Source organism: Quercus robur, chromosome 10, assembly GCF_932294415.1.
Source record: "Quercus robur chromosome 10, dhQueRobu3.1, whole genome shotgun sequence".
Taxonomy (NCBI): domain Eukaryota; kingdom Viridiplantae; phylum Streptophyta; class Magnoliopsida; order Fagales; family Fagaceae; genus Quercus; species Quercus robur.
The window spans coordinates 20,068,573-20,085,678 of NC_065543.1; the positions used below are offsets into that span (position 1 = coordinate 20,068,573).

At 32.4% G+C, this 17,106-nt stretch overlaps 1 long non-coding RNA gene across 2 annotated transcripts; it reads left to right on the forward strand.

Moving 5' to 3' along the window:
- The first annotated feature begins 11,024 nt into the window (after window positions 1–11,024).
- On the forward strand, window positions 11,025–13,481 carry LOC126703185 (uncharacterized). 2 transcript variants are annotated; one of them, XR_007647967.1, is made up of 3 exons: window positions 11,025–11,259; window positions 12,160–12,226; window positions 13,127–13,481. It is a non-coding gene; the product is annotated as an uncharacterized LOC126703185 (long non-coding RNA). The 2 variants fall into 2 exon arrangements; XR_007647966.1 differs by having other exon boundaries at window positions 11,028–11,259; window positions 13,147–13,481.
- The last annotated feature ends 3,625 nt before the right edge of the window (window positions 13,482–17,106 follow it).

Here is a 17,106-nt window from a genome sequence, read left to right on the forward strand (position 1 = left end):
AAGCAAATTATTACCCAAATGGTGATGTGCTAAATCCCAGTCTTGGCAGCCCTTCCTATGCATATAAGAGTATCCATAAGAGCTTGGAAGTGATAAAGCAAGGCACTAGATTGAGAGTGGGAAATGAGAAAATGATTCACGTATGAGACGATAAATGGCTACTGACCCCAACCACTTACAAGGTTATCTCCCCACAAAAAGACTTTGGTGATTTCCCAATGGTTTCGACTTTGATTGACCATGATACAAAGAGATGGAGACGAGACAGGTTAGAAAGAATATTCCTGCCTTTTGAAGTTGAGACAATCTTAAATATACCAATTAGCTATCATGCTTAGGAGGATCAATTAATTTGGGTGGGTAATAAAAATGGAACTTTCACAGTGATAAGTGCATACTATGTTTCTAGGAAAATCCTTGAAGGAAATGGCAGGGGAGAATCATTTGTTGGAGACATGAGAGCTCCGTTATGGAAAAAGATGTGGCACTTAAATATACCAGCAAAGATAAGATTTTTTGCCTGGAGGCTATGTATGGATGCAATTCCCACAATGCTAAATTTAAATAAAAGAGGAGTCCAAGTAGAACCTATCTGCCCATTGTGTAAAGATGATATAGAATCTGTTGAGCATGCCATTTTTAAATGTGATATAGCTGGTTGTTTGTGGAAGATGTAAGAGGACTGCCCAATTGGCATGATGGATATCAATAGGGATGTTTCAGATTTGGCCATTGAAATTCTCCACCAAGGAACCCAAAGGGATCTAGAGAAGTTTTTTGGAGTGGCTTGGAGGATTTGGTTAAATAGGAACTAGGTAATTTATGAGGAAAATGGAGTACCAACAGCTCATATTTGGGGGTCTGCAGTTTGTATGACTGAAGACTACAAAGATGTAAATGGCTTGGAGGCAAAGCACAAAGTGAACAAGAAGCAACAACAGGAACCTCCTCCAGAGGGCTTTTACCTTATAAATGTGGATGGAACCATTCCTTTGACCAATGGACAATCCGAGGTGGGAATGTTAATTTGAGATTGGAATAGAAGAGTGATAGCTACTGTGTCTATGCCTCTTCCAGGAAGATACTCTGTTGAGGAAACTGAGGCAATCGTAGTTGAACAAGTCTTAGTTTTGGCTAAAGAACTGGGCTTGGAGAAAATTATTGTAGAGGGTGACTCCCTCCTGACTATCCAAGCTGTTGAAACCATGGATGTTAGGGGGGTTGTTGGCCACATTATAAAGGTATTGGGTAGGTATGTAGCAGCTTGCAGGAGGCAAAAGTCAGACACATTGATAAGAACAGCAACAAAAGAGCCCATGAACTAGCTCAACATGCCAAAAAAACTAGAGAAAAATTTTTTTGGAGTAATGAGATCCCAGGTTTTTTGTTTGACCTTCTTAAATTAAAGGGATTAGTCTAGGTGGGGTTTTTTGTTTTTGGTCAATGTTGTTACTGTTCTTCTTGAGATCCTAGATTGTTTGCTCTCTGTTTTAGTTTTTTTCTCCTGTTACTGAGAATTCAATCTCTTTTCAAATAAAAAAAAAAAAAAATTAGCCCCTATTATTTTCAACTTGCAGTCAATTTAGTCCCTACCATTAGCTTATTAACAGAAAATGTCTACATGGCAAACGGTTTATACAGTTGGCATGACTAAATTAAAAAATCAAGTGAGATGTTGATACGTCTAAATAAAGTACGTGCTTAGCTGGAAAAAAAACCACATCAACCTTTACAAATATATTTCTTTTCTTTTCCAATTTTTTTTCCTCTATTTTTTCTTTCAATTTTCCTATGATTTCTTTAAAAATTAATTTTATTTTCCCACATTCTTCATTGTTCTTCTTCCCAAACCCAAAACATTCTTCATTGTTCTTTCCCCAAACCCAGGACAGCCCTCTGTCTCTCCCAATCTCCTTCTCCTCACTTAACCACTGGTGCTTGTGCCACCTCTCCCTCTCTCCAAACCACTCACTCAAAACAAAATCAGAAAGAAAAATCACATCGTCAACTACCACAACTGTGCTAGATTCGGATCTCATGCCTTAGATACTAACCTTCTTGGAATTTCTCCTCCTCATCCTCCTCTCCGATGTGGATCCAAATCCCAATTGCTCCAAATCCAGCCCCTTAGTGGACCTCCGGTTCTAATTCAAAATGGTCTAGAACAATTGCTCTATTCAAGTTTGCCAATTTGACATGCAACTCGGATTAGATCCATGTCCTCTCCGTTTGGTTAACAACTGCATATGAAAGTTTTTCCTCTATATGGGTTTCTAGTGGCATTGAGTGCTATAAATTCACTTGGTATACAATACAACACAACACAATAATCCACAATTATTGAGAGAGAGGGGTTTCCAAATCATGGTCTCCACCAAGTGAGATAGTTATGCACGTTCAATTGTTGTTTGCTGGAACAATGAAGAAAATTGTTATTGAAAATAAAATGAAAATTGTGTTTGATTAAAGAAAGTTGAAAGAAAGATAAAGAGAGGAAAAAAAGAAAAGAAAAGAAATATATTTGTTAAAATTGATGTGGCATTTTTTACCAACTAATCATTGACATGGCCAATAAAATTTAGACACGTCATTATCTCATTTAATTTTTTAATATTAAACATGCCAACCTTACAAATTGTTCGTCACGTAGGCATTTTCCATTAGTAAGTTAACGATAAGGACCAAATTGACTGTCTGTTGAAAATAACAGGAACCAAATTGACTGTTGTCAAAATGTACGGACCAAATTGACCGTAATACCAAAATGTAGGGACCAAAACAATATTTTCACCTACAATTAATTAAGGGTTGAAATAGTTGTTAATTTTAGGACATGGATTCTCCATGGGAAAGGAATCTATATAGGAAACTACATTGTTAAAGGTATATTGTTGCCACCTAGAGGTGAATACGAGTTAGGAGCAAAAATTTGTTTAAGAATTTTCATTAATAGCAAAATTGGTTTTAAAATTTCCTAAATATTGTTCTTCTGTGTACTGTACTACATGCTATCACAAGGGTTCTCTCCAACTGATCCTCAAAATTTCGTAATTCACCTTCTTTCTCTAGTTTTGTTCCTTTCTATTTTTTATTTTTTCCTAGATAATGATTCTTCTAGTTTATGATAAACACCATTGGCATCTTGTATAATTTCCACACTTACATTTTTCTAGAGATCGATTGACGCTTCAACATAACACTTTATGCATGTTTCTCCAAGTGAGGAGATGTTATGTGAATATGCTATTTTAAGTAAAACATGTATTATAATTTTTATTAGTAAATTAAATACGCACCAAATGGATCTTGAAGCCAGAAGTTCTTTCATGATGCATGTTCTTATAAGGTTTAAGTTAGAGCTCATAGGCATTCAAAATTCCATATTCTGGTTTTTGGTATTTGATTGAATCACCATGCATGCTTAACACTCTTACAAAGTGATCACAATTGTAGTATTCTTTCCTTCATAAATGATATATGTATCTACCAATATTTCTCAAGTAGTCTTTGCCTCTGTATGGTGTGCAGTAAATGGAAACGATGAAGAAGTTTAACTTGGCTCGCAACCGCGTGAAACTTGCGATTGTGCTAATGGTTATGACCCTCCTGCTTACTTCGGCAGCTGCCAAAGGTAGATTTGGAGGTGGAAGCAGCAGTATTCAGCCACGGGCACAACCCATCTCCTACTACCCCTACTTCCCCTACATTCCCATTTTTAGGAGAAGTAGTTCAAACACTACCCAGCCTTGGGTGCATGGAGCACTGCAACAATGATATCCCTTGCACTAATTCTCTGTATGATCTAAACTCCAGTTGTAAACATTCAATGTCTGGAAGGTTTGACCTCTTTAATGTTAGCCAGTATAATCCTCTATTACCCTACAATAGTAGGGATGTAATACTAAGATTTCTTATACCAAGGTATCATTTGACAAACTTGATTGAATTGGATTGGAAATGAGAATTGGATTGAGTTAACACTAGACTTGATTAGATATCTTAAGCCCTTGATACTTTGATGTACACCTTGATTAATTAATTATGTTCTTTGTTACGAGGGATATAAGAATTTTCATCATTTATATTAAAAAAAAAGAATGTTATATATATTCTCTAGGTAATTGGTTAAACACATTTATAAATTGTTATAAAATTACTCAAAATTTTCCGTACAATTTATTTTCAAATCCAGACTCATCCCAATATAGAACATTAAGAAATGCCCAGGTTCAAACAACGTTGGTATGAAAACGAAGAGTGGTGCATTCAGGTTGGCAAAAATATATATATATAAAAAAAATAATATGAAAAGTGAGAGGTCCTAGCAAACATATACTCAAAAAAAAAAAAATGAAAGTGATGGTCTTGGTCCATTCTTGACTCCCCATCAGTCTTGGATCTAGATCCTCTCCATTTCCCTTTGAATTGTGTAGTGTCCATTTAAAGGTCAAGATCTATTTAATTAATTAATTTTTTGTCTATTTGATCAAACCTTAATGTTTTGTTTCTTAACCACGGTTGAATTTTTCTAGATTTTAGCATAATCTATTTTCTTTTTGATGAATGGAAATGTTTCTTCTACTTCCACAATAAAATCTCACAACATTTTTACAAGAAGTTAATTTCTCAAATTGTATTGCTTAAAATAAAATAAAACAAATATGTGAAGACCCACCACAACTTGAAATAAAGAGTATTTTGAAAATATTGTGGGATTTTGATGCATCCTTGTATTTCAGAAGGTATTTACTATTTTAGTTGTAATTCAAATTTAATACTAATTAAAAATATTTGTGAGTTAACTTTTGGTAATAGGAAATGTATGGTTTCCCATTATCAAACTGCTTTCCATATTTGTTAGCTGACTTAAGGTTTTTTTTTTTTTTATTCGAGAATAGTTGACTTAAGGATGATTTCCTTGTATTGGTATCATCTTTGAAAACATAGATTTCTAAAAAACATTTAAAAAAACACACACCCATTCACCAGTAAGTAAAATAAATAAATAAATAATTAAATAATAATCTAATTAAAATTCTATTACCAACTTCTGTAAATCTAAAACGTGTTTCAATATCAATTTTAAATAATTTATCAATATGTTTTCATTTCAATAATAAAGGTCTGTCTTAGAGGTCCTATTAACATGTATTATTAACTAGGTTATACGATTTTGTGTCAAAATCAATCAACTTGCCTCAAAATGTACTATGAACTAAGTTATTTTGAGTTGATTACAGGTGAAACATGTCAACACAAATGTGAAAAACTTATTAATTGTGTTAAAGCAAATCAACCCATTTTGGCACAAACCTGTTTATTCTAAATACTAATTTGCAAAAAATGTTCCGTATTCATGTGGTTGCACCAGTCATGTCAATCATTGTCAACCCATCATACAACATGACAATACTCACTAAAGATTAGAGAAATCACGGTAATAGATCCCGCGCATTGTGAAATAAACGATGCATTAATTACTTACTAGCAAATGACTCACATAAATGACATATAACATCAACATGACACCCTCATGTTAGAGGGTGGTTACATTTAAGACCATCACCCATCCTCCACTGGTCTTTCCAACAAATTTTCACTCTTTTGCTTTCTAAAAAGCACCCAATCCATTCACCTAGTAAGTAAAAAAAAAAAAATCTAAAATAATTAAAATAATAATCCAATTAAAATTCTATTACTAACTTCTGTAAATTTAAAACAAGTTTCAATATCAATTTTAAATAATTTATCAATATGTTTTCATTTCAATAATAAAGGTTTGTCTTAGAGATCGTATTAACACGTTTTATGATTTGAGTTATATGAGTTTGTGTCAAAATCGATTAACCTGCCTTGACATGTAGTATGAACTAGGTTTTTTCGTGTTGATTACGGGTGAAACATGTTAACATGAAAGTAAAAAACTTATTAATCGTGTTAAAGCAAATCAACCCATTTTGCCGCAAATCAACCCATTTTGCCACAAACTTGTTTGTACTAAATACTAGCTTGCAAAAAATGTATTGTATTCATGTTGTTTGCACAAATCATATCAATCATTGTCAACCCATCATACAACATGACAATACTCACTAAAGAATAGATAAATCATGGTAATAGATCCCACGTATTTTGAAAAAATCAGTGCGTTATTTACTTACTAGCTATGACGTGCATAAATCACAAATAACATCAACACGACACCCCCACCAACAGGACACCCCCATGAAATAATTAGTGCGTTAAATAATTCCTGCAAATGACATGCATAAATCACAAATAACATCAACACGACACTCCCATGTGAGAGGGTAGTTACATTTAAGACCATCACCCATCATCCATTGGTTCTTCCAATGAATTGTCACTTTTTGGCTTTCTATAAAAAAGCACAATCCATTCATGTAGTAAGCAAAAAAAATATATAAAACAATTAAAATAATAATCCAATTAAAATTCTATTACCAACTTCTGTAAATCTAAAACGTGTTTCAATATCAATTTTAAATAATTTATCAATATGTTTTCATTTCAACAATAAAGGTTCGTCTTAGAGGTCCTATTAACACGTATTATTAACTAGGTTATACGATTTTGTGTCAAAATCGATCCACTTGCCTCAAAATGTACCATGAACTAAGTTATTCTGAGTTGATTACAGGTGGAACATCTCAACACGAATGTGAAGAACTTATTAATTGTGTTAAAGCAAATCAACCCTATTTGGCATAAACCTGTTTATACTAAATACTAATTTTCAAAAAATGTACTGTATTCATGTGGTTGCACTAGTCATGTCAATCATTGTGTACTGTATTCATGTGGTTGCACTAGTCATGTCAATCATTGTCAACCCATCATACAACATGATAGTACTCACTAAAGATTAGACAAATCACGGTAATAGATCCCGCGCATTGTGAAATAAACGATGCATTAATTATTGGCTAGCAAATGATGTGCATAAATCACAAATAACATCAACACGACATCCCCATGAAATAATTAGTGCATTAAATATTTATTGGCAAATGACACACATAAATAACAAATAACATTAACATGACACCACCACCGCACACCCTTGGTGCGATGGTCACTCCACAGGTATAAGTGCTTGTGGAGTGTGGGGGGCAAGGGCCGGGGTTCAAGTCTCCAGGAGGGAGCTTCACACACATATACACTTAGATTAGGCTAGAGTAGAATTCTATCTTGTATCAAAAAAAAAAAAAAAAAAAAAAAAAAAAAACATTAACATGACACCCTCATGTTAGAGGGTGGTTACATTTAAGACCATCACCCATCCTCCACTGGTCTTTCCAACGAATTTTCACTCTTTTGCTTTCTAAAAAGCACACAACCCATTCACCTAGTAAGTAAAAAAAAATATAAAATAATCTATATATATATATATATAAAACCGAAGCCTTTGCTGGCACCACAATTTTCCACGTCAGCATAAAAAATAAAAAATAAATAAAAATTATAACTCCTCAAAACCCTAGCAACCTTACCCCTCTCTCAAGTTAAGAAATATAAAGCCACGGTTTCTGCAAACTCTCTCTTTCTTCAGAAGTAGGAAGCCCTAAAGCATTCAAGATCTACAAAACCCTAGCAACCTTACCCCTCTCTCAAGTTAAGAAATATAAAGCCACGGTTTTTGCAAACTCTCTCTCTCCAGACGTAGGAAGCCCTAAAGCATTCAAGATCTACAATGCACGGTATAGATTTTAGCTTATAAAGTTCAGCTTTTGTAAGGTTAGTTTGTTTATATATTTAGTCCTTATGTTTAGGTTTAGGTTTTAAGAGATTTATATATTACTACTATGTGGCTGAATTTCCCGTGACATCAGTTTTATGTTTTTTTTTTTTTTTTTTTAATTTGTTTTATGTAAGGTTAGTTTGTTTACATCAGTTCTTTATCTCAAAGATAAGGCTTTTATTTCTACCGCAAGAACTATTTAAGTATGTATCCCTTGCAAGCACACATGAACTTAAATTGTCTTTTAATATATGCATGCTTTATTATTTTCTAATAGTTTTTCCGTGCATCGCACGGGTTAGCGACTGGTTAAAATAATAATCCAATTAAAATTCTATTACCAACTTCTGTAAATTTAAAACAAGTTTCAATATCAATTTTAAATAATTTATCAATATGTTTTCATTTCAATAATAAAAGTTTGTCTTAGAGATCGTATTAACACGTATTATGATTTAAGTTATATCAGTTTGTGTCAAAATCAATTAACTTGCCTTGACATGTAGTATGAACTAGTTTTTTACTTTCATGTTAACATGAAAGTAAAAAGCTTATTAATCGTGTTAAAGCAAATCAACCGATTTTGCCACAAACTTGTTTGTACTTAATACTAGCTTGCAAAAAATGTATTGTATTCATGTGGTTTGCACAAATCATGTCAATCATTGTCAACCCATCATACAACATGACAATACTCACTAAAGAATAGATAAATCATGGTAATAGATCCCACGTATTTTGAAAAAATCAGTGCGTTATTTAGTTACTAGCTAATGACGTGCATAAATCACAAATAACATCAGCACGACACCCCCACCAACAGTACACCCCCATGAAATAATTAGTGTGTTAAATACTTCCTGCAAATGACATGCATAAATCACAAATAACATCAACACGACACTCCCATGTGAGAGGGTGGTTACATTTAAGACCATCACCCATCGTCCACTGGTTCTTCCAATGAATTGTCACTTTTTAGCTTTCTATAAAAAAACACAACCCATTCATGTAGTAAGTAAAAAAAATATATGAAACAATTAAAATAATAATCCAATTAAAATTTTGTTACCAACTTCTGTAAATCTAAAACGTGTTTCAATATCAATTTTAAATAATTTATCAATATGTTTTCATTTCAATAATAAAGATTTGTCTTAGAGGTCCTATTAACACATATTATTAACTAGGTTATACGATTTTGTGTCAAAATCGATCAACTTGCCTCAAAATGTACCATGAACTAAGTTATTTTGAGTGGATTATAGGTGGAACATGTCAACACGAATGTGAAGAACTTATTAATTGTGTTAAAGCAAATCAACCCTGTTTGGCACAAACCTGTTTATACTAAATATTAATTTTCAAAAAATGTACCATATTCATGTGGTTGCACCAGTCATGTCAATCATTGTCAACCCATCATACAACATGATAGTACTCACTAAAGATTAGACAAATCACGGTAATAGATCCCACGCATTGTGAAATAAACGATGAATTAATTACTTACTAGCAAATGATGTGCATAAATCACAAATAACATCAACGCGACATCCCCATGAAATAATTAGTGCATTAAATACTTATTGGCAAATGACACACATAAATGACAAATAACATCAACATGACGCCCTCATGTTAGAGGGTGGTTACATTTAAGACCATCACTCATCCTCCACTAGTCTTTCCAACGAATTTTCACTCTTTTGCTTTCTAAAATGCACACAACCCTTCACCTAGTATGAAAAAAAAAAAATAGAAAACAATTAAAATAATAATCCAATTAAAATTCTATTACCAACTTCTATAAATTTAAAACAAGTTTCAATATCAATTTTAAATAATTTATCAATATGTTTTCATTTCAATAATAAAGGTTCGTTTTAGAACTAAGTTTTTTCTAGTTGATTACAGGTGAAACATGTCAACACGAAAGTGAAAAACTTATTAATCGTGTTAAAGCAAATCAATCCGTTTTGACACAAACCTGTTTATACTAAATATTAAATTGCAAAAAATGTACTGTATTCTTGTGGTTTGCCCCAATCATGTTAATCATTGTCAACCCATCATACAACATGACAATACTCACTAAAGAATAGAAAAATCATGGTAATAGATCCCACATATTTTGAAAAAAATCAGTGCGTTATTTACTTACTAGATAATGACATGCATAAATCACAAATAACATCAACAAGACACCCCCATGTGTTTGTTTTTAGACCTCTTAATACACAATTAAATTAACCTAGTTAATAAACCAAGTGATTACTTAGTCAAATTATCAAATCTAGGTTAACACAAATATATCATATCAATGTAAAGTGCGGAAAATAAAGAACATAAAGATATGATGACCTAGGAAACCAAACCAGTAAAAACCTGGGGAGGATTTAACCTAGCTATCCTCAAGGTAAAACGGTAAAACAACAAAACCACTATGAAAGAATTGAAGTTTGTATAATAGCAACTTAGACCACTAACATCCTATTACTACCTTGAGTAGAAAACTTACTACCACGAACCCATGATAGTTTCGAGTCCATGGACTACTTCTTTCTTTGGCCTTTGCAAAACAAAAACACCCACATTTGTGACTTTGAGATCCCACTCAAAGGTTTAGCAACACAAACTCTCCTGTTTGTGACTCCAAGACCACCCTTGAAGGTTTAGATCATCAACACCTTCAATGACTAGAGAAGGCAACAACTTCTACAATACCGAATCTTGAGATTCTTCAAGTAATAACACCGGTAGAAAATATGAGAGAGCTTTTTAGGTACAAAATCCTAAATACAAAAGAGGCACACTCTTCTCTCTCTTAAAAGCCTTATCAAAACGTACTTAGGGTTTCCTTTATATACTGGGAGAAGTAGATTTGAACCCTAATCAAATCCTAATCCTTAATGGGTTTGAACTGCTGTTTGTGTAACACCCCAACCTAATTGCCTAATTAATTTTATGGGTTTATATGCATGTCATTATCTTAATTACTTTTAAGTGCATGAAGCTTTGATATTGTGATATTATAGAACATATATGCTCTTTTAATGTGATGGATATAACTTTATAAAGGTAAGGATATATATATATATATATATATATATATGTATATGTAAAGTGATATTATTTTTGTAGAAAAGTGTGAGTGTGAATGCAAGAAATTTTTTTTGTAGAAAGGTGTGAGTGTGAATGCAAGAAAATTGGAAAAGTAGGTGGTGAGATTTTTCCTAAGCTCTACACATATTTCACCCAAAGTCCCCATCTTTTATCCCCTTTTTGCTGCCCCAAAAGTCTTCCCCTTATCTCATTTTCTTGGCTGCACCAGACAGAAAGTCCAGCCCTCTTTCCCTACTCTTTTCCTTGTTCTTTGTTTCTTTCTTCTCCCCTTCTTACACGGCAGCCTTATCTCCCTCACCAAAACAAAATATCCCTCTCTAAAGAAGAAATTAAAGGGTTAACTCTAAAATTTCAGCTTCAAATTTTTGGGGGTAAGTAATCAAAACTTCATTTGTTTATTTTTACTTCTTTATCCTCTATCCTGATTTTAGAGGCTGAACTATGATTCTGTTTTAGTGATTTAAAAGTTTGATGATATTGTGATCAATTGAATGCTTATTAACATATTTTAATATGTATACTATAGGTATAAAATACCCAAATGAAATTAAGGCCTATTGCTATTTGTTGATGATTTTGTAAGAATATGTACTGAAGCTGTCTCTGTGACAGATTTGATGTTTACAACAAGAAAAATATGTATTAAATCATATTATGTGAATTAGGATGTTAGGAGTAGTTTTTGTGAATTCTAAAACACACATGGTTGTTATGGAAGTGGTCTCACAGAATTTGGATGAACATAAAAATAATGGTTTAATTTTTAAGTTGCAAGAAATTCTTTCAGGACAGATTTGAGTATTCTGTCTTGTGTGATTTTTAATAAATCATGGGTTTATTATTTGACTCTGAAATTTTTATGGTATATACTGGACATACAGGGGAGTAGTTCTGTAAAATTTAATGACAATTGGGTATGTTTGGACAGCCCATTTGTATTTTACAAATGGAGCATACGCTGCTGAAATGAGAAGTGAACAACATATGCTACACCTGACTTTGTGGATTTAATTCTCAAGTTAGGGTGAATTTTTTGAGCTATAATTTAATATGCTCATCTTTTGGTATGTTTGGAGCATATATAAATTTTATTCATTGGTTTCTCTATGGTTTGCGTGCATAATGTGTTTGATGATTGTATCATATGCTTTGGGGAACTTTATATGATGGGAATTAAGATTTTCTTGAGTTTGAGAGTTAGGTTGTGATTGAGGTATAAGTTTATATATTAGGAAGAGTTTGTCCGTAATAAGTTTTGGTTTTTAATTTAGGTGGCGAGAACGAGAACACGGACACTTGAGCTCCTCTTGTACTATCTCTCGCACCTTCTGTTTACAGGTAAGGGACTTGTGACATGTGCTTTTGATAAGAATAAAAATTGTTTTGAAAAGTATTATGCATTAAAGCTTTTGATTAGAGATATTAAATATATGCATAATTTAAGTAAAATATGTGTTCGTGAATTGTTCAATCTTATATACATAATAATTTTAGCATATTAATGCTATTATTTATATCACGAACATAATATTTAAGAATAAAATGGATATGCTACTTTTGTAAAACATTTATGTAAAAGCAAAGTCATTAGAAAAATACAGTTTTCGGTTATTCCATTGTTATGATTTGAACTCAGCCAGTAAGGGTTATAGTACTGGCATTTCCATGGAGATTCTGATTGGCCATTAAAAGTGGGACTGCCTCTGCTGTACCTGCCCTTGTTGGTAACAGCCAGCTTGTGGAGGATGTCAACCTACCCCCATGGTTAAAAATATGTATTATGATATGATTCCAAAATTACCTGGCATTGTGGGGAATGTTGGATGCCTGGCACTCTATGCTAGAAGCCTCCCAAAGTAGTGACAGACTTACTATTGGATTAACTAATATGTATTATAAATGAGGTATAAAGCTATTTGGAAATTATAAGAAAAGTATGATGTTAAGAAAGATATATTGAATGTGTTATAAATCTGATGAAAAGTTATGATAAAATATTTGATAGTCTGTTCAAAGACAAGATTACTGAATTATATTCAAGTTCCTTATTATGTCATTTTATTTATTATATGAAAGAAAAATGAAGTATTCTCATTTAAAAGCTCTTAAGTTATTTTAAGAACAATATGAACCAAATGAAGGTTTTTTTATCAAATCTGGCATATCTATAAAATATTGAATTTACATGCATTCTTATTAAAGGCCCATGGAGCTTTAAAACCTTACTGGGCTTCACAGCTCAACCTATTATATTTCAGTGCACAGGTTCTTCCTGAAAGCAGCGAGAGTATTAGAGGTGGAAAGGATTATGTGTTTTTTCGTTTGTTAGAATGTAGAGTTTTGTTGTATAGCAGTTAGCTCTTTTGTTGTATAGGAGGAATCAAGATGTACTTGATCCTTTGAGCACAGATGTAATTTGGTACCTTAGTTTGTTTTGAACCCCAGTTGTATGTCTTTGGGGTTAGGTTTATAATAAGAGCTTTCGCTAAACGTTTAGCTATGTAATATTTACATGTATACCTTAAGTTTCAGTCAGGTGGTAATTTTCCAAATTCAAAGGAAATGAAATTTTAAGGTTGCCATCATTTTTGTATATTATGGTTTTTATGCAAGAAAATAAGCAGGAATTTAAGAAACAATTCTTGATAAGTACCTTCAATTTAGGTTGGTTCGTGTTAATATTGAGGTAAACTTAATATTAACATACTGGTCATGCTCTATACTCTGAAGTACAGGTTTGAGTCGTGACAATTTAGGTCGACTAAAAATTCTGCAGATACGATTCTCGATCGGTCAAGCTTGTTCTTCAATCGATCAAGCCAGACAGATTATGAAATCTTCTTCCTGCAGCTTGTATGTTCTTGAATCTTGACTTGAATCACCTTGAACATTGTCTAATAATACCTATAAACTCTAAGATCTATATCTAGAAAAGTTTGTATTCACGATTTGCTAATTGTTTCAAACATTTAGAACCTAACAATCTCTCCCTTTGGCAATTCGTGACAAAACTTACAAACAATATGAAATGCTCAAATACAAGAACAACCCAATACAATAAAATGTCCAATTACATCACAAATCCCAATCTAAGACTCCTAACCTAGAAGTTGCAAGAAGAGGTAGAAGATCTTGATCAGAATGTACCTGTCTTTCCTGAAAACACTCAAAAGAACACATCAACGCATGTGTGGAAAGAAAGACATATAAACAATAATATGAAGCAGAATATAAAAACAAAAATAAATTTTAACTCTCCCCCTAAGTTAGATACATCAAAAATATTCTCCCCCTTTCAAAAACAATTTCAACTCCCTCTAAACAAAACAAACAGGATTCCCACATTTCATTTATTTCTCTCCCTTTTTGTCACGTATTGACAAAGACAACTCAAACAAAGAGTAGAGTGACAGTAAACATGAGAGAAAAAAGAGAGCCAAGGGAACATAAAACAGTTTAGCTCTATAAAAATTAGAAGCAACTCCCCCTATGAAGAGCAACAACTTCCCCTATGAACAACAAAGATTAAAGACGAGCTTCTCCCCTATAAAAATAGGAAAAACAAAACAAGTTTTGAGAAAAATAGTTTAGAGGAAAATTTAGGAGGTAGGGATAAATAAAAACACACAAATCAAACTTAAAAACTAAGTTGAGGATACACACAAAGAAAAATATTCTCTCTTTCAATAAATGCAAACTTGTGACCCATAAATAGTTGCATGAGTAAAGAAAATATTTACATATTGATTATCCATGATATCCCTTAAGAAAAATATTTTCCGTAGTTTACACATAAAAATAACGTATACTAAAAAGTACATAGCTTAAAAAATTAATCAATCAATTTCTAAATCAAGTTGAGTACCTAATTTAGCAAAGTGTATGCATGTTATGTGTGAAAACAATAAGAGATATGAATGCAAAACTGCAAGATGGATACAAAAAATCAATGCAATGCATGTGAATCCTAAATATAAATGATGCATGAAAAAAACATTTGGTCAAAAACTTAGAATTTTCAATTTCGATCGATTGAGCATAGATCGAATACCAATTGAGCCAAGCAAATTCTAACCAAAAATTGTTATCGCAATTTCGATTGGTCGAGAGACAATTTCGATCAATCGAAAATTTGGAAAAGTCAATTTTTCGAAAAATAGAGCATTTTAATGCAAAAACTCCTCAAAGCATAGTATTTTATGAATAAAATGCATGAGTATGAGATGAAATGCTCTTCAAAAACACTTGTATTGAACCCTGATTTCCCAAAAATAAGATTTTGAACCAATTTGTCCTCAAAACTCAAACATTAAACACATTTTGCATCAAAATCAAGGAACATATAATCTTAGATGGCCACAACAAGATCACACACAATAATATGTACTAAGTTTAGCAAAGAGTAACTTGTGTAGTGTGTACAACTAGCAAAAGCTTAAGATACATGTGAGGTGATATGTGAATAGAAATCAAGCACAGTTTCTATAAAATTCATCACATAAGTTTGAGAGAGACCATCACCTAAAGAGTTTCATCATATAACTCTCACATCTCCTAGAATAAAAGCTTGCAATCATGTAAGTTTCTTGATTTGCCTTATATTGTACATACCAATTTTATTTGTTCAGAAACTTATTAAAATAACCGGGATAATGTACACACCAATTTTATTTGATTGAATTAATTATAGTCCAATAATGTACATACCAATTTTAGTATTTAATCCGAGGCTACACCTTATGTTCTTTTTGTGCATGTGCTACACTTTCTCGAGCACAAAATCTTACGATAAGCACTAAGGTGTTCATGATTGGCTAGTAAACAGTGGTGAGATGGTTATTTATGCCTTTCTCACAAGGTTCAAGTCCAACAATTAAAGGCATATGACTTTAAGATCAAGATCAAATGATCAAAAACTATATATATCTTCCCACACAACATGCACTACAAAGCTCAAACTAGTAAAGTGCAATAAATAAGCTCATCCAAGCTAAACAATGTACATAAACATGTTATGTAAAGATAATATGGCCAGCCTTGATTACAAGTCCAAGAAAAATAATACAAAACATAAAAATCTTTTTGGTTTGAAAAAAATTTTATGACCAAAAACAGAAAGCACACATTATGCTAAATGAACAATGCAAAGCTATGCATGATAGTGCTTAACTAAGCTATAGAGAGTACACAAATAAGAAATATCAATTTCTTAATTAACCCATGAGTACATGTATACACTAGTACATACTCACACAAAATCAGAAATAGCTTAGCACTTATATAACACATACTATTCAAGTTTCTCCACAATATCAAGCATGTTTTAAATCAAGAGAGAGATATTATAACTCATGTAATCCTCAAAACAAATAAAACAAGACACAAAATAAAATATTTTTGTCTTTTTAAAATTTTCAATGTTTTTGGATTTTTTTTAAATGAAAAACAATCAAAAACAAAAACAAAACATATCCACAAACAATTGAAAGAATTAAATCAAGGACAAGTAAACAACACTCACCTTAGCAAGTCTTTTCTCACCCACATAGCATGAGTCTTTGGCTTTGTAGGTGAAAATCCATGAGAGGTAGAGTGTATTTGAGAGATTACACCAATCTTCTGAGAAAGACTGAAATCCTGCAAATTCCTTTCACAAGCCAACAAGCTCAAATTTTTCAAAAGAATATGAAACAATTTATATGGACTTATGGCAGGAGAAATATCATCACATATCCTAGACTGAAACACAGAATGCTTAAATTTCAATTTATGACAATTAGGACGAATGTGACTGGAGACACCACAAAAGTGACAAACAAGAACAAATTTAGGAATATCAGTATTCCTAACAGTAAATCTAGTCTCAGATTTTGGTTTTTGTCTCAACAAAAAACAATTTGGTCTAATATGACCAACAACACCACAAAGGTGACATGTAGGCACAAAAACAGATTTATTGTGCTCTCTAACAGTAGGTTTAGACATACGTTTAGAAACATCAGCGTCTACATCAGAACTTTTACCTTTGTCTAACCTAGCAGAATAACCATTTTCTTTATTATTCCTCTTGAAAGGAGGGATATAAACTTTCTCAGTTTTAGGCTTAAAAGAAACAAAAACACTTCTATTATCAACAGTAGGCTTGGTACTAGTCAAATTTTCAATTTTAGCTTTAGATTCAACTAACTCTTGTTCCAAGCTTTTCATCTTCTCATCTT